This window comes from Puma concolor, chromosome D2 (assembly GCF_028749965.1).
Source record: "Puma concolor isolate L17-30 chromosome D2, mPumCon1.1.hap2, whole genome shotgun sequence".
NCBI classification, from domain to species: Eukaryota; Metazoa; Chordata; class Mammalia; order Carnivora; family Felidae; genus Puma; species Puma concolor.
The window spans coordinates 35,105,760-35,125,198 of NC_141677.1; the positions used below are offsets into that span (position 1 = coordinate 35,105,760).

The 19,439-nt window shown below is 39.3% G+C and overlaps 1 protein-coding gene and 1 pseudogene across 9 annotated transcripts in view; one reads left to right on the forward strand and one right to left on the reverse strand.

Moving 5' to 3' along the window:
- USP54 (ubiquitin specific peptidase 54) overlaps positions 1–19,439 on the reverse strand; it is a 135,336-nt gene that overhangs the window by 84,361 nt on the left and 31,536 nt on the right. For 2 of the 9 annotated variants that reach the window (XM_086679985.1, XM_086679988.1), the window contains exon 2: positions 1,922–1,959. The exons of 4 other annotated variants lie outside the window; for them this stretch is intronic. The gene's annotated coding sequence lies outside the window, so the exon portion shown is untranslated. Of the gene's footprint in view, positions 1–1,921; positions 1,960–2,141; positions 2,242–2,548; positions 2,659–19,439 lie in introns of those variants that run through there. 3 more of the 9 variants (XM_086679987.1, XM_086679983.1, XM_086679986.1) reach the window with 3 other exon arrangements.
- On the forward strand, positions 16,821–17,320 carry LOC112854379 (small ribosomal subunit protein eS27 pseudogene; annotated as a pseudogene).

The following is a 19,439-nucleotide window of genomic DNA, read 5'->3' on the forward strand; positions in this document are numbered from 1 at the left end:
TCCAACATGGCAAAATGATAACTATGAGTTGCATGAAGTTGCCCTATATTATCCTCTGGCTCGACAACTTAGAACTAGAGATTTTTTCCCCTAATTTTTTAAACCCCTAAAGCTTCTTAATTTAAATGCTTGATTGCAATGATGCTCTATTTATGAATCATTATAAACACACCACTATCCCAATTCTTTCAGCATAAACAATAATAAAAGCATGATGGCTCTATCAACAAGAGGAAAATAGGGATGCCACTGACTATACTGGCTTGACTCATTTCTGCTAGGAGAACACTGGTACTGAATGGCACAAGCAACTCCAGTGACAGAGGCCAAGCACATGACTGGGAAAGTGACAGAGGATAGCAAGAAAAGAAGGGCATCTATAAAGAACCCCTCCTCAGGGTGCCTGGGTGGCTCAGTTGGTTAAGCATCTGACTCTTGATTTTGGCTCGGGTCATGATCTCATAGTTCATGAGTTAGAGCCCCACATCAGGCTCTGTGCTGACAGTGCAGAGCCCACTTGGGATTCTCTGTCACCCTCTCTCTCAAAACCAAATAAATAAACTTAAAAAAAAAAAAAAAAGCACCCTCCTCTATGGGAGCAGGAGGTGGAGGAATGGGCAGGGATCCACTGAAATCTACTCCAAAAACCTTCACAATACTCAAAAACATGGTACCAGACTCCAGGTTTTGAGCCAGTTAAAATCCTAGGTCTAACACAACTAAGAGACTTGCAGCAAAATATAGCTATAAAATTAGAATAGCAGTCACCACTTAATGAGCACCAACTCTGACTTAGGCACCAGACGTCTGATATGCCCTTTAATTCCTGCAACGAATCTGCCAAATAGGGATTATTCTCATTTTGCAGGAAAAAAAAAAACCATGTTCCTTCTACCCATGCATGACTGCTGCTGACCAGAGGGATATTACTACTTACGTGGCAGAATTGTACTGGTAATTAGAAGGAAACGCAAAGTACTTAGCATAGGAACTAGCACCTGCCACATTGTAAAAACTCAGGAAATCATTACTGTACAAGTGCAACTATCACTTGAATAAATGACTCAATTGAACAGCAATAACATCCCATGAACAAGTTTTCCCTCACACTGTCTACCATAAATATTACTTTAATTAGCAATACTTTCGGAGAACTAAAGGTGTGGACATGTACAGCTTCTTAGCTGAGGATCAATACAATCCCAAGAAATAAAAAGCCCTTTATGAAAGTGATATCTGACTCAATGTGAACACCAAATATTAAATATTTTACTTTCAAAAGGATTATAGATCTCACACCTCAAGTGAGCAGCAACTAATGAACAAATCTAACTTTCCAAAAAAATAATTCCCAGAAGCATCTGTTATCCTGAAGTACTCAGCAAACCATTTCCCAGAATTAACAACATATTGCTATAATCTATAGTGAATTTTGCCAAAAACATTCTGCTGAGAGGAAAAAAGAATTACTCTGCTTCTGGAAGCAAATACTACTTTCCAGCTTATCCACAAAACAGATCTTTTCTTTGTTATTACTTTTATCAATATATTAATACTGAAAATATTTAAAAAATCACAAATAACCTTCTATTTGAAGGGAATTTAAAATACTAAACCTGTAACACTTGCTTTAATCTTAATGAGCTCAAGAAAATCTATAAGAATTTTTTAACCAGTAATAAACATCAAATTTCCAAAGCTTTAACTGAAACAGAGAGAAGAGTAAAAAAACAAAAACAAAACAAAAAACAAAAACAAAAACAAAAAAACCCAGAAGCCCTTCTAAAAGTAAAGAGAGTTCAACACCCTCAATTTCAAAGTTTAAACCTTTGCTATTCAGAGCAACACTTCACAAAGACTGACCAGACACAAAGACTGTATCCCTCCATCCACTCAGTTTTGCCACAAGCACAATACTCACCAGACAGCACGCTTAACCTCCAGCAATTCCAAGGGCGTCTGTGGGGTAAAGGATGGAGAAATGAGGAGGATCAAGAAAAGAGCTAGAGGTGTGGGGAGGGAAGGGTATGGGAGGGAGGAGACAACTGCAGCTAGCAACAATGGGAAACTGTGAATCTAAACCACAAAGGCTTCCTGCAGAACAGGATAACAGGGGAAGGGCAATTCTTTTTACCACCTACCAGGAGCTCAGAACTGACAATTCATGATAAAGCTAAAAACATGGAGCCTCCAATTAAATGTAAACAAGGTAAACTTAAGAAAGTAACCACAAATAACTTGAAAGGACATATCTCAAACTTCATAGAGGCTTAAGAAAAACAATTAGGAGACTGTTTTCTCTAGGGGCATTCCTGACCATAAAGGTCAGCAGTGTAACAATAAGGTTTGCAGGATAGCAGCTGCTTCCAAACGAGGGCCAGCCCTAAAAAACATTCCTTTGCAGTACAGTCAAAAGGAGCACTAGAAGAAGACACATTTGTATTACCAAAACAATGTTACTGTTTAAATCCTTAATTCAGAATTCCAAGACTTGCAAAACTCCTCCTTAAACAAGACTCTCTTAAAGAAAGTTATTGTGTGAACTGACCAGTTAGTTGAATTCCAGAATCAATTTTAAAATCCTTGGGATCTCAAAGGTTCCCAAAACCAAAGGCAAAGACAGTGAAATATCTCCACCCCTCTTTCAGGGAAGAGGCCAAGTTATGTCACCAAGAACAAACAGCAGGCAGAGTCCTGCCCCTAAGCATGTGATCAGTCAGCCCAGAACTTACATTTGCAGGCAGGGCACAAAGGCCCCAGAGGACCAACACACACCCTTCTATGTATTACTCCCAGTTATAAAACAGCTTTATTGAAAGTTGTTGTTTTATAAGCATACTGATTAAAAAAAAATTCATCAGCAGAATCCCTGCCATATATGAAGGTCTGCTGTATTTCTTCTATAATTTGCGAAAAAATATATGAGTTGACTTATAAAAAGATTTAATTAAGATTTATTAGTAAAATTAAACATATTCAGGCACTGCCCAAAACTAATTAAGCTGTTACATTTTAACAATACACTAAAGTATTCCTTTCACAGCAGGAAGCTACCCAAATTAAAAAAAAAAGATACTGTTGTTCTTTTGCTAACCATTAGTATTCTAACAGGTCTCCTAGTGGTAGGTGGGGGTGGAGATGTCATTTCAAAGTGTGAAACATAGGCTTTCTACTAATCAGTGCTAACTGCAAAGAAAGAATGTACAAATAACAATGCCAAGCTCTCTAATCAAGTCATTCAGTGATGGTTATACATTTGTTGTGCGACTAATCAAATAAACTAGAGTACTGGGGCAGAGTTAACAAATCTTCAACCCTGGTTACAATTTAACCAGATAAATAACTTTACATATATTAGCCAGGCAAGGGAGGTGATCCACAGGAAAATCTCACCCTAACAGATTACAATCTCTTTTGAAACCCCTCAGAAAATAATTCACATAAAACTCTCCTATATAATTATACTCCACCTTGTCTAAGTTATTTTTTGACATTTCTTAATTCCTTTTCAAGACAGCACAAGAGGTTCTGTCTCACATAACAGAGACAACTCTCCGCCAACCACTGGGCCTCTCCACCTAAAATAAATTGAGTAACTACAGGTTTCTGCTATTTAAGTGCCAGACTGCCTGTAGGAAAGTTTTTGTGAGCATGATTGCTAGGTCAAGAGGGAGAGTGATATATATGGTTTCAGATGTCATGTTTAAATGTCCAGGGATCCTAAAGCTGGATGACTTTTGCTACAATAGTACTTTGTAAAACTGTGCCTCAACAAAACTTGTCATATTGTTCAAGTACTATGTAAGGAGTGTTACACATAATAGCCTACCTTTGACCATAATAAACAAACACCTCAGGAAAAAAACATATAAATATCATGAGCAGGGAGGAACTACCTCTAAGACGTGGACAAAGCAATCAAGAGAAATGGGGGGCAGGAGTCAATGGAAGAACACAGGCTAAAAAGTCCCTCTTGGTCTGATCCCACAACTTTTCATAATCAGTCTCCACTAGCAGGCAGGATAGGGTACAGCAGAATGTTCAATTTAATGAAAGAACATTTTGCTTCTCTTAAAGTCATAAAAGAAACAATTGCTCTAAGAAAAACCAAGGTGACTCCTCCTGAAGTAACCCCAAAGCAAAACCATTTTTGTTGGTTTTTATTCCTGAGATGCTAATGATAATGCTGATGTTGGCAGTAAAGGCAAGAGCTGAGTGGTTCCAGAGAAGCCAAACTGGAAAATAAAAGCCTCTTGATTCTAGCACTCCAGAGGGTAGTGAGGAAGTCTGTGAACTTTTAAATAAACTATGGAGGATTGACATGGGAAGCAGCAGGGTAGAGACTGCTTTATATCAAGTGGAAGCCCATAAAAACAGTAGCATTTGATCCCTGGGCTATATGCTGACAGGAAAAGAAAAAAAAAAAAACAGCTTAATACAAAGCTGTTAAACTGGAGTTATGGAAAATGAAACTAAGAAATGGACTTGATCTTAGTTAACAAGGAACACAAGAAAAAATATTCTAGCTTTTTGACTCTATGTTGTATGGAAGAATATACTGGAAAATCAATGGAAAACAAGAGAATCTATACATTTGATTTGTATCTAGTGTTTTTTTTTCTTTTAGTTTATTTATTTTTTATTTATTTTGAGAGAGAGAGAGCGCATGCATGGGTGCACGAGTGGGGGAGGGGCAGAGACAGAGAGAGAGAGAGAGAGAGAGAGAGAGAGAGAGAGAGAATTCCAAGCAGGCTTGGCACTGTCAGCCCAGTGCCCAACAAAGGGCTCAAACCCATAAACAGTGAAATCATGCCCTGAGCCAAAGTGAAGAGTCGGACACACAACTGACTGAGCCACCCATGTGTCCCTCTAGTTTTATTCTGAGATTTATTCACATCATTGGTAAGTAGTGTGTATACCTTCAATATGTGGTTATTTCACTCAGGTACACATTATTGAGAAGAGGTATTACTGCAGACAAGAAAGAGATTAAAAAAAAAAAAAAAACTAATCCTAAGGACACATTTGAGAGAAACTTTGGCTGTTAAGCATAGTCCTAAGCAGTAAAACCATCCAAGAAAACTTCTGTGTATTTTTAACACAAATGGACTCTAAAAAAAGAGGAAAGTCAGTCAGGGACCCATTATTTGGGTCTCTGTTGTTATAATATCATCATTATTTAAATTCATATATTAAATTACATCTTGCATCTTTCTAAAAATTACCTCAAATAGCATTGTCATTATGAATATTAGCCAACATATCTCTAGAACAAGGACTTAAATTTTCTCAAAATAGACTGAAAGCTCCTAGAGAGCAGGAAGAATGTGAAATATCTTTCAAGTGCACTATAGGCATCACCTAATTCTAGTCTCAGAGCAAACAGTAAAAAATATGAATCTGTCATTCTCTTTTAAACCTTAAACCTGCAAGTTTAAGGTATAATCAAAAAAGAAGAAAATGATGATGGGGAAGAAAGTTGACTAGATATTGAATGCCAGTAAAAGTTATGTTGGTAGCCTATTCCTGTTCCAGAGAAGATAAATTCAGGTGATCTTATCAGACCACACAGATTTTGAACTTACTACTTCTGCAAATAGAGGAAGCCACTCAGGTCTAGTTATGATGCTTCTATACTAAGACTCTCCTTCCAATTTTCTCAAACCATATCTGATCCCTAATCCTGTATTTTTCTCATGTTCACCTGCTGTATTCTTATTCTAAACCTCTTCAAATCCTTAGACAACACAATCACTTCTAGAGCTCTTTCTTCTAGTGTTCTTACTCAAAATCTGTGAAGATTTGGGGCAGACACACAAGAGGAGTAAGGGACAAGTGGTGACAGTGTCAAAAGTCCAGGATGTCACAAACTAAAATGGGGAACTGGGGTGCCTGGGTGGCTCAGTCGGTTGAGCGTCCAATTTTGCCTCAGGTCATGATCTCGTGGTTTGTGGGTTCAAGCCCCGCATTGGGCTCTGTGCTGACAGCTCAGAGCCTGGAGTCTGCTTCAGGCTCTGTGTGTGTACGTGTCTCTCTCTGTCCCTCCTTTGCTCACACTGTCTTCTCTCAAAATAGATAAACAATTATAAAAAAACTAAAATGGGGAATAAACTGAAGAGCAATTTGCTCCTGGTTCTGATAACACCTCCCTTTGTCTCTGAAATGACTGTGTGCTGAAATAGAAGGTATCTCCTTAAAAGCCTTTAAGAAACAAATTGAACCATTATTTTCCAATAATTTCACTATTGGGCTTTTACCCAAAGAAAACAAAAAGACTAATTTGAAAAGATACATGCAACCCCATGTTTACTGCAGCATTATTTACAATAGCCAAGATATAGAAGCAACCTGTGTCCATCAACAGGTGAATGGATAAGGAAAATGTGGTATACACACACACACACACACACACACACACACACACACACACACACACACACACTGGAATATTACATGACCATAAAAAAGATGAGGTTGTGCCATCTGAGACAAAATGGATGGACCTAGAGGGTATTATGCTAAATGAAATACAACTGAGAAAGACAAATACAATATGATTCCACTAATAAGTGGAATCTTTAAAAAAATGAATTAACAAAAAGCAGAACCAGACCTATAAATACAGAGAACAAACTAATGGTTGCTGGGAAGGGAAGCAAAATGTGTGAAGGGAAGAGGGAGACTTTCAGTAATGGAATGAATAAGTCACGGCAATAAAAGGCACAGCATAAGGAATATAGTCAATGATACTGTAATAGCGATGTAATGGGACAAACGGTAGCTACACTTGTGGTGAAAACTTGTTAAATCACTAAGTTATGCACCTGAAACTAATGTAACATTATATATCAACTATACTCAAATAAAAGGAAAAGAGAGGCACCTGAGTGGCTCAGTTGGTTGAGCCTCCGACTTGGGCCCAGGTCATGATCTCACAGTTCACTAGTTTGAGCAGTCTGGAACCTGCTTCAGATTCTGTGTCTCCCACTCTCTCTCTCTGCCCCTCCCTGCCCACACTCTGGCTGTGTTTAATAAACGTTAAAAATATTTTTTAAAGGAAACAACAACAAAAGAACCAAATTGAGTTTACAGTTATGGTAAACTGTCAACAGCATAATTTCTATTTTTTGCAATATTGTTTCCTGAATGGTTTTTTGTCTTCCCTAACAGTAGTGAAAGCCTCTGAGATTTCCACCATACTTCAGCAAACTTAAACTGATTTGGGGTGGAGTTACAAAAAATGTGTTAGGATGTACATGGTAAAATTTTCCCTATGTCCAACTGAACCTTAAATATCACAAAATTGTGCCAGGACAATTCAATGAGGAAAGAATAGTCTCATTAAAAAATGGCATTGAGGGATGCTTGAGTGGCTGAGTCAGTTGAGCATCCAGCTCTCAATTTTGTCTCAAGTCATGATCTCAGGGTCGTGGGATGGAGCCCCACATTAGGCTCCATGTTGAGCACAGAGCCTACTTAAGATTCTTTCTTTCTCTCCCTCTGACCGCCTCTGCTGCTCACTCTCTCTCTATATATAAATTTTTTATTTTTTTTAAATTTTAAATGTTTATTTATTTTTGAGAGAGAGAACACAGCGGGAAAGGGGCAGAGAGAGGGAAACACAGAATCTGAAGCAGGCTCCAAGCTCTGAGCTGTAAGCATAACACAGCCCAACGTGAGGATCAAACCCAGGAACCATGAGATCATGACCTAAGCCAAAGTCAGATGCTTAACCAACTGAGCCACCCAGGCACCCCAATAAAAAAAACATTTGATGGCCCTGAGGGGCACCTGGGTGGCTTAGTCGGTTAAGCATCTGACTCAATGTCAGCTCAGGTCTTGATCTCAGTCAGGGTCATGAGTTCAAACCTTGTATTGGGCTCTAAGCTGGCTGTGAAGCCTACTTAAAAAAAAAAAAAAAAGGCATTGGGGCACCTGGGTGGCTCAGTCGATTAAGCGTCCGACTTAGGCTCAGGTCATGATCTCACAGTTCGTGGGTTCGAGCCCCGCATCAGGCTCTGTGCTGACAGCTCAGAGCCTGGAGCCTGCTTTGGATTCTATGTCTCCCTCTCTCTGCCCCTTCCCCATTCACACTCTGTCTCTCTCTCAAAAATAAATAAACATTAAAAAAAAAAAAAAGGCATTGAGGCAACTGGATATCCATATGCAAGAGAATGAACTTGGACTCCTATCACACACCACATGTAAAAATTAACTTAAAATGCGATCAGAGCACCTGGGTGGCTCAGTCAGTTGAGCATCTGACTCCTGATTTTGGCTCAGGTCATGATCCCAGGGTGGTGGGATCAAGTCCAGCACCAGGCTCTGTGCTGACAGAGCAGAGCCTGCTTGGGATTCTCTTTCTCCCATTCTCTCTCTGCCCTTTCCCTGCTTGCGTGTGTGTTCTCTCACTCTCTTTAAAATATTAAAAAAGCAGGGGCACCTGGGTGGCTCAGTCAGTTAAGCGTCTGACTCTTGATCTCAGCTTGGGTCATGATCTCATGTTTCATGAGATTGGGCCCCATGTCAGGCTTTGTGCTGACAGCACAGAGCCTACCTGGGATTCTCTCTCTCTCTCTCTCTCTCTCTCTCTCTCAAGATAAAATAAAGTTAAAAAAAATAAAATACTGAAAAAACAAACATGGCACATTCAAAATGGGGTCAAATATCTGGGGCACCTGGGTGGTTCAGTCCATTGAGCGTCTGACTCTTGATTTCATTCAGTTCAGGTCATGATCTCACAGTTCATGAGACTGAGCCCACAATGGACTCTGTGCTGACAGCATGGAGCCTGCTTAGGATTCTCTCTCCCTCTCTTTCTCTCTGCCCCTCCCTCTCTCAAAATAAATAAATTTCTTATAAAATGGGGTCGGGGTACCTGGGTGGTTCAGTCAGTTGAGCATCCAACTCCTGATTTCAGTTCAGGTTATGGTCTCACAGTTGGTGAGTTCGAACCCCACATCAGCCCTACTGACAGTGCAGAACCTGCTTGGGATTCTTCCTCTGTCCCTCTCTCTCTGCCCCTCACATGCTCTCTCTCAAAATGAATAAAAAATTTTTCAAAAAAAAAGGAAATTCAAAATTCAAAAATGTGGTCAAATATCTAAATGAATGAGCTAAAACTATAAAACTTTTAGAAGGGGAGCCTGGGTGGCTCAGTCAGTTACGTGTCAACTCTTGATTTTGGCTCAGGTCTCACAGTGGTAGGATTAAGCCCCAAGTCAGGCTCCGCACTGGGCATGGTGTCTGCTTGAGATTCTCTCTCTCCCCCTCCCTCTGCCCCTACCCTGCTCACACTTGCATGCACTCGCATACACACATGCACATGCTCTCTCTCTCTCAAAAAATAAAAAACCCGTACACGAATGTTCATAGTAGCGTTATTCATACTAGCCAAAAAGTGGAAACAATCCAAATATACACCATCTAATGAATGGATAAATTGTGGTATATTCATACAATGGTACAGTATTCAACCAACCATTATAAGAATGAAGTACTGGACACCTGGGTGGCTCAGTTGGTTAAGCGTCCGATTTCGGCTCAGGTCTTGGTCTCACAGTTCTTGAGTTCAAGCCCCACGTCAGGCTCTGTGCTGACAGCTCAGAGCCTGGAGCCTGCTTCAGATTCTGTGTCTTCCTCTCTCTCTGCCCCTCCCCTGCTTGTGCTCTGTCTCTCTCTCTCTCAAGAATAAATAAAACACTAGAAAAAAAATTTTTTATTTTTTTTAGAAAAAATTTTTTTTTCAACGTTTATTTATTTTTTGGGGACAGAGAGAGACAGAGCATGAACGGGGGAGGGGCAGAGAGAAAGCGAGACACAGAATCGGAAACAGGCTCCAGGCTCCGAGCCATCAGCCCAGAGCCCGACGCGGGGCTCGAACTCACGGACCGCGAGATCGTGACCTGGCTGAAGTTGGAGGCTTAACCGACTGCGCCACCCAGGCGCCCCGAAAAAAAATTTTTTAAAGAATGAAGTACTAATATATGCTACAATCATATATGAACATTGAAAGCATGCTAAGTGAAAGAAGCCAATCACAAAAGACCTCTTATCTCATGATTCTAATTATATGAAATGTTCAGAATAGGCAAATTATAGAGACAGAAAGCAGCTGCATAGGGCTGAGAGGAGGTGTGAAGGAAATGGAAAGTGACTATAATAAGTATAGCATTTCTTCTAGGGGTGATAAAAATGTTCTAAAATTGATGTGGTGATGGTTGTTCCATGCTGCAAATATATTAAAAACCATTAGGGGTGCCTGGGTGGCTCCATGAGTTAAGCGTCCAACTCGGTTTCAGCTCAAGTCATGATCTCACAGTTCCTGGGATTGAGCTCTACCTCAGGCTCTGCGCTGAGAGTGCAGAATTTGCTTGGGATCCTCTGTCTCTCCTCTCTCTCTGCCCCACTTCCCCCCCAAAATAAATAAATAGACTTAAAAAAACCCACTGAATTGTACACTTTAAATGGGTGACTTGTCTTGTATGTGAATTGTATCTCCGTAAAGATGTTTTTCAAGAAATCATGCTTTCTCTTTTTAAAAACAAGGATACTATTTCATGTCTGTGGTTTAAATTAGGTCCCAACAAACAGCAGCAGCTGCCACCTGGTAAAACAAGATGGCTTCAAATGCTTGGCAAACAATTTCTATGTGTATGAGATTTTGAACAGCTGTTTTTAAAGAATACATAAGCAAAGAAAATCAGTCTGTCGTACATTCTTACACTCTGACATTGTCATTTAATTCAGGACAGAATGCAGTCACTATTTTCCCTACATCAAGAAACCAACAGTAATACTATTGATTACACATATGTCCAAAATTGATGGAGACAGATAATTCACTTTGACAAAAATAAGGCTGAAAATGCCATCAAAATGGCAAGCAGCAAAAGTCAGAGTACATATCTTCTGTTCATGTGGAAAGACTGAACAGATGAACAAAGCAGGCTGAAGTGATACTTGCTGGGCATACTTATTGCTAAACAATTACAAACATTTCCCCATCTGTCTGTAGAAATCCTTCCTGATGCTTCTTGGGCATATTTCCCTAGAGTACTCCCTCAGAAGCTGATTTAAAACCATCTGTTTGATAAACAATTTGACTATTTCTAGGACGCACAGAAAACAGAGAGCTACCTTTGGTGGGTGAAAAAAGGGCAGAAGGAAAAAAAAGAAGGGCAGGTATTTACCTTCATTAAAGAGACATAAGTACTACTGGGAATGCAAACTGGTATAGCCACTCTGGAAAACAGCATGGAGGTTCCTCAAAAAACTAAAAATAGAACTACCCTATGACCCAGCAATTGCACTACTAGGCATTTATCCACGGGATACAGATGTGCTGTTTCAAAGGGACACATGCACCCCCATGTTTATAGCAGCACTATCCACAATAGCCAAAGTATGGAAAAAGCCCAAATGTCCATTGATAGATGACTAGATAAAGAAGATGTGGTATATATACACAATGGCGTATTACTCAGCAATCAAAAAAAAAAAAAAAATGAAATCTTGCCATTTGCAACTACGTAGATGGAACTGGAGGGTATTATGCTAATTGAAATTAGTCAGAGAAAGACAAAAATCGTATGACTTCACTCATATGAGGACTTTAAGAGACAAAACAGATGAACATAAGGAAAGGGAGACAAAAATAATATAAAAACAGGGAAGGAGACAAAACAGAAGAGACTCATAAATATGGAGAATAAACTGAGGGTTACTGGAGGGGTTGTGGGAGGAGGGGATGGGATAAATGGATAAGAGGCACTAAGGAATCTACTCCTGAAATCATTGTTGCACTATATGCTAACTAATTTGGATGTAAATTTTAAAAAATAATAAAATTAAAAAAAATAAAAGAGAGACATAAGTACTACTCCTGAGTTGGTGATACAAACTGGAAACAGGGAAAAAGGGAGACATGGCAGCACATGATGGTTTGGGAAAGGAAATCACACCTTTGTGACAATTTATTTCCTTTCTTTTTTTTTTTTTTTTAAGTAGGCTCCATGCCCAACATGGGGCTCAAACTCATGAACCCAAGACCAAGAGCCAGATGCTCCACTGACTGAGCCAGCCAGGCTTCCCAATTTATTTCCTTTCCTTAAACAAGCAAAGACTTTAAATGTGCAGTTCACAGAAGGGAAAAAAAAGGACAATAAAGACAGGAAAAATGTCCTATCCAATTTTTAAAATGCAAAACAAAAATGGGCACCTTGGTGGCTCAGTCAGTTAAGCAACTGACTCTTGATTTCAGCTAAGGTCATGATCTCACAGCTCATGGGATTGAGCCCCGTGTCAGGCTCTGCGCTAACAATATGAGGCCTACTCGGGATTCTCTTTCTCTCTTTCTCTGCCCCTCCCCTGCTCATACTGTCTCTGTCTCTTTCTCTCTCTCACTCTCAAAATAAATTTTAAGAAAACATTTTTTAAAAAAGAAAGATACATATCATTTTTCAGATCTCATATTGCCAAATGTTTAAAAGTTGGATAAAACCAGTGTAGGTGAGGATGCAGAGAAGGATACATTTTCATTTAGTCTTGACAGGAATAAAAAAATTTTGGCAGTATTTCTCAATTTTAAATGCTTATATATTTGTTTCAGCAATTCAACTTCTAGAAATTTACCCTGCAGTCAATGGATAACGTAAATGGATAAATGTAAGTGGATATTTATAGTTCTACTGTTTGTAATAAAAACTAAGTATCTTTCGGGGCGCCTGGGTGGCGCAGTCGGTTAAGCGTCCGACTTCAGCCAGGTCACGATCTCGCGATCCGTGAGTTCGAGCCCCGTGTCGGGCTCTGGGCTGACAGCCTGGAGCCTGTTTCAGATTCTGTGCCTCCCTCGCTCTCTCTGCCCCTCCCCCGTTCATGCTCTGTCTCTCTCTGTCCCAAAAATAAATAAACATTGAAAAACTAAGTATCTTTCAATAGGGACTGGTTAAATTATGGTAAGTGTTATTTGGGAATATTTACAGAGGAAATAATATGTATAGGATTTACTTCAAAATAATCACATGTTGCAGCCACTCTGGAAAGCAGTGTGGAGGTTCCTCAGAAAATTAAAAATAGACCTACCCTATGACCCAGCAATAGCACTGCTAGGAATTTACCCAAGGGATACAGGAGTACTGATGCATAGGGGCACTTGTACCCCAATGTTTATAGCAGCACTCTCAACAATAGCCAAATTGTGGAAAGAGCCTAAATGTCCATCAACTGATGAATGGATAAAGAAATTGTGGTTTATACACACAATGGAGTACTACGTGGCAATGAGAAAGAATGAAATATGGCCCTTTGTAGCAACGTGGATGGAACTGGAGAGTGTGATGCTAAGTGAAATAAGCCATACAGAGAAAGACACATACCATATGCTTTCACTCTTATGTGGATCTTGAGAAACTTAACAGAAACCCATGGGGGAGGGGAAGGGAAAAAAAAAAAAAGAGGTTAGAGTGGGAGAGAGCCAAAGCATAAGAGACTGTTAAAAACTGAGAACAAACTGAGGGTTGATGGGGGGTGGGAGGGAGGGGAGGGTGGGTGATGGATATTGAGAAGAACACCTTTTGGGATGAGCACTGGGTGTTGTATGGAAACCAATTTGACAATAAATTTCATATATTGAAAAAAAAATAATCACATGTGGACTAGTAAAGAGGGAGTATAGATAAAATACAATTGACCATGAAGTCAGTAATTTTCATTTCATTTCAGAAATTCAATAATTTTCATGAAGTTAGTGATGGGTACATGGAGGCTCACTATACTCTCCTTATTTTTGTATATGTTCAAAATTTTCCATAATAAATCTTATTTTATTTATTTGAGAGACAGCATGTGCACGAACGAGCATGGGAGGGGCAGAGAGAGAAGGTGAGAGAGAACCCCAAGCAGGTGCTGTGCTGTCAGTGGAGAGCCCCATGTGGGGCCTGATCCTACAAACCATGAGATCATGACCTAGCCAAGATCAAGAGTCAGTCGCTTAGCCAACTGAGCCACCCAGGTACCCCAAAATTTTCCATAATAAAAATATATAAGCCAGGGCACCTGGGTGGCTCAGTTGGCTAGGCATATGGTTCTTGGTTTCAGCTTGGGTCATGATCTCATGGTTGGTGGGTTCAAACCCTGCATTGGGCTCTGTGCTGACAGCTCAGAGCCTGCTTGGGATCCTCTCTCTCTCCCTCTTTCTGCCCCTCCCCTGCTCACTTGCACATGCTCTCTTTTTCTTTCTCAAAATAAATAAATAAACTTTAAAAAATATATACATAAACCTATGAAACAACCTCACCGAAGATACTGAATAAAGGTACTGACGTAAAAAACTTTGAAAATTACTGGAGTCTGTAAAACTAAAAGCCCACAGAACTGCACATTAGCATCGTACCCTTGCTAATGAAGCTGTTTCCCTCAGGTGTACAGGTTAACAATTCTGAAACCATTACACATGTTTACTGGACCTGAACAATTAGGTAAATGAATGACAGATAGTAGAAGGTTTCTCACTTTTGGAATGGGAAATTACAGACAAGCAGGAAGAAAAGGATAAAATGTTCCATTGGTAATGAATTAGAGTTAGAATATTAACTTGTGTTTAACTTAATAAAAATACAGATGATTACACCTACAAATATTTTTATGTATGCATATACACATACATTTACTTACTTTGTCAGCTGAGAGTGCTTAGAATCAGTGACACCCCAGTTGTAAAAACCACACCTGAAGCCAAGAATCTTAGTTTTTAATACCACTCTCCAATAAAACAAACCAAGGTTCTGTGAAGAAATGGCTAATTCCAGGACTGGGACAGGAAATATACAAGATGAGCCTGAGCATCTTATAATGTCAGAAAGTAAGGAAATGCTAAAAACAAAACAAGAATCCTAAAGTGACAGAAGTATATTAAAGGGACACAGGAGACAAACCAAATGAACTCCCAAAAGCCAAATCTGATTATAGCCTAAAGTACAAAAATAAATATCTATGAGTCCACACTGATATAAGGAAATGATTAAATAAACAAATGGAGAACAAATCTCCCTTGCATAAGAATTCCAAATAATTTATATAAATATAACTGCAAGCATGGGGACCATAAATCCCACTCCTTAAGTATATGGAGACCTCCCTCCAAAAAGTACAGCATGAAAGAAGGGAAGACAGTACCTTTAGTGGAGAAACCTGACAACCTCAGCCAGGTGATTAAGGTCATTATCAACAATGATAAATCATGTCAATAATGTATACCCTTGAAATGATGTGATGAGAATACCACTGTATCTCTGGGATCCTCCACCCGTGAAAATTAATAAAGGGACACCTCAAGAAGTGCACTCTGGATGCTAGAAGAGTAGGCTGTAAGGGAGAGTTGCACCACTCAATGTCAATTACAGTAAGAATTGTCAATTACAGACCCAACAAGAGAATCACCATAAGGAAAAAATCCTTAATTATAGTTCCCAACAGAGAAAGATGTACATTGTATCTCCTACAAAAAATCTAACTCTGCAATTCAGCCAATGGAAAATCATCCTAAACTCTAGTTTTCCAATGGACTTTCATTCCAAACAACCTCTCACAACTTCCTCTTTCTCCATAAAATAATGTTCCTCTCCTTTGTTTGTGGGATTTGCCTATGGCTTTACCATAGCTTGCATGGCCTGAATTGCAATTCTCTGTTATTCCAAAATAAATCCATTTTTGCTGGTAAAATAAACTCTTTCATTTTTAAGGTTAACACACTTAAAAACCCATAACCTCAATCTAATTATAAGAACAGCAACAGGCAAATTCCAACAGAGAAGCACCCTAATACTCCTCAAAACTGTCAAGGTCAAGGGGGACCTTGGTGACTCAGTTAGTTAAGTGTCCACTTCTTGATTTTGGCTCAGGTCATGATCTCACAGTTTCTGGGATGAGCCCCACATCGGGCTCTATGCTGACAGTGCAGAGCCTACTTGGGATTCTTTCTCCCTCTCTTTCTGTCCCTCCCTGACGTGTATGCAATCACACTCTCAAAATAAGCATTAAAAAAAAAAATGTTATGGTTATCAAAAATAAGGAAAGTGTGAGAAGCTGTGACAGCCAAAAAGAGCCTAAGGAGACATGACTGGTAAATGTAATGTGTGTGGTATCCTGGATGGGCCCCTGGGACAAAGAAAAGACATTAGATAAAAGGTGAGGAAATTTTAAATGGTTAGTAATAATGTATCAATATTGTTTTGTTAACTGTAATAAATCTACTCTAAGCTGTTAATAATAATGAATACTGGATGAAGAAGTATATGGAACTCTCTACCATCATTTCAATTTTCTGTAAATCTAAAACTGTTCTAAAAACAGAACCTGTTTTAAAGTTTATGAAAAAGGATAGGAAGTTATTAAAAATATTAAAAAATATTTTTTAAAAATCTCATGCAAATGAAAAATTACATAACAGGAAAAAAATAAATCTCATGCAAATAATTTCTACTGTATATACTACTCCAAAAAGGATATATCCCAGTGAAATACTATCTCATGGGAACTAGCCCAGATAAAGATTCTAAAGATATTAAGAATATGTTTTTGGGGGGTGCCTGGGTGGCGTCTGACTTCAGCTCAGGTCATGATCTCGCGGTTCATGAGTTCAAGCCCCGTGTCAGGCTCTGTGCTGTCAGCTCAGAGCCTGGAGCCTGCTTCAGATTCTGTGTCTCCTTCTCTCTGCCCCTCCTCTGCTTGCGCTCTGTCTCTGTCTCTCAAAAATAAATAAATTTAAAAAAAAGGGAATATGTTTTTTGGCTTTCTGGAGGTAATGACCTTCCCATGAGAACATGCCCTTCATGAAGTACATCTTCCACCAGTCCCCAGAAGAGGAGAAGAGGAAACACAAGAAGTGCCTGCTGCCTGCTGCAGAGCCTCAACTCCCGCTTCATGGATGTGAGGTGCCCACAGTGCTACAACATTACCACCATCTTTAGCCATGCACCAACAGTAGTTTGTGTGTTGGCTGCTCCACTGTCTTCTGCCAGCCTACAAGAGGAAAAGCAAGGCTTACAGAAGGATGCTCCTTCAGACAGAAGCAGCACAAAAAGCACCCTGAATCAAGATGAGTGGGAAACTATCTCAAATAACACATTTTAGATTTTTAAGAAAGAATATTTTTTAATTATAAAACAGAGTCTGGTTTAGGGAATATTATTACATTTTTACTAAGTGCTCTATCTATGCACAGGACAAATTAGAGGACATTAGAATTTATTCCCCCTTATGATTAGAAGGAAACAAAGATTCTCTGATGTTCAGCATGATTATACTTACATTATATGATAATGTAGTCCCCACAAATAATGTAAATGAAAATTTGGTATATTTTAATGCAATAAAAAAGGTTTCTCTTTAAAGACCGTTGATGAATTATTTTAATGTTTATTTATTTTTGAGAGAGAAACAGAGAGAGAGAAAGCATGCATCTGAGAAAGCAGGGAGGGGCAGAGACAGAGCAGGGAAAGAGGATCTGAAAGCGGCTCTGTGCTGACAGCAGACAATCCAATGCAGGGCTTGAACTCACAAACCACGAGATCATGACCTCAGCCGAAGTCTGATGCTTAACCAACTGAGCCACCCAGGTGCCCTGATGAATTATTTTAAAAAGCAAAATCTCCTTTTTATTTCTTTTGTAAATTTGATATCCACATAAAAAAGGTATATAAATATTTAAAGAAGAGCAAATGATGATGAATAGAATAAGAAGGAATGAAGTAAGGCTATTCATTTCATTTGATCTTTAAAAACTCTAATAACAATTCTATACTGAAATTCTCATCTCCTCATGAGCTATATCTTAAATACTTCAGCTCATTACTTACTGAGCCTACTTACTACTGTAAGCCAGATATAGTGCTAATATTAGAGAGGCAAAGATGACTAAAACCAGGGGAACTTCAAAGTGTTCACTGTCTAATAAGGGAAAAAGAAAAACTATAACAGTGAACATGTCCCTTGGAAAGTCTGTAAAGGCTTTCTAGAGGAAGTTATTAATAGTTGAATTGGGTTTTAACACTATTGTATAATAAAGAATTTGGCTGGCCTTTGTGCCTGGTTCCTGGGAGGTAAGCCTCTAAACCTTTGGGGGCGCCTGGGTGGCTCAGTCCATTAAGCATCTGACTCTTAGTTTCGGCTCAGGTCATGATCTGGTGATTTGGTGAGTTCAAGCCACAGAGCCCCACATTGGGCTTCTGCACTGGCAGCGCAGAGCCTGCTTGGGATTCTCTACCTCTCTCTGCCCCTTCCCCATTCGCACACTCTCTGTCTCTCTCAACTAAAATAAAACTTAAAAAATAACATCTATTTATTTTTGAGAGACAGAGCGTGAGCAGGGAAGAGAGAAAGAGAGAGACACAGAATCTGAAGCAGGCTCCAGGCTCTGAACTGTCAGCACAGAGCCCAAGATGGGGCTCAAAACCATGGACCATGAGATCGTGACCTGAGCCAAAAACAAGAGTCAGATGCTTAACCAACTGAGCCACCCAGATGCCCCCCTAATTCTTATTTTAAAATGTTAGAAGTGACTCAATTTTTTCTTCTAACAAAAAATATTTTTATTGTAAGAAAAAAAATGGAATATACAAATAAGGAAAAAATAAGAAGTAAATACCCTAGAATATTCCTTCCCAAAGATTATGTTAACTAGATTCACATCATGGTATAATGCCATATAATCTCTCTGACCTTTTAAATCTTTTTAAGTTTTGGGGCACCTGGGTGGCTCAGTTGGTTAAGCATCTGACTTCAGCTCAGGTCATGATCTCATGGTTCATGAGTTCAATCCCCACATCAGGCTCTGTGCTGACAGCTCAGAGCCTGGAGCCCACTTCAGATTCTGTGTCTCCCTCTCTCTCTGCCCGCCGCCCCCCCCCCCATAAACATTAAAGAAAATTTCTTTAATTTTTTAAAGTTTATTTATTTTTGAGACAGATTTTACTTTTTTATTTTTTAATTTTCAAGTTAGTTAACATACAGTGTAGTCTTGACTTCAGACTAGAACTCAGTGATTCATCACTTACATATAACACCCAGTGAGATTTTACTGTTTTTAAGTAATGTCTACACCCAACGTGGGGCTTGAATTCACAACCCTGAGATCAAGAGTCACATGTTCTACCAACTGAGCCAGCCAGGCACCCCCATATAGGTAAATTTTTTTTTTATTCATGCATTCATTTACTCATTCACTAATTTTTTTTTATTTGTTTATTTATTTACTTTTGAGAGACAGAGAGAGAACAAATAGGGGAGGGGCAGGGAGAGAGAATCCCAAGCAGGCTACGCACTGCCAGGGCAGAGTCTGATTCACAGCTGAAACCTAGGAACCATGAGATCATGACCTAAGCCGAAATCAAGAGTTGACGTTTGGGGTGCCTGGGTGGCTTAGTCGGTTGAGCGTCCCACTT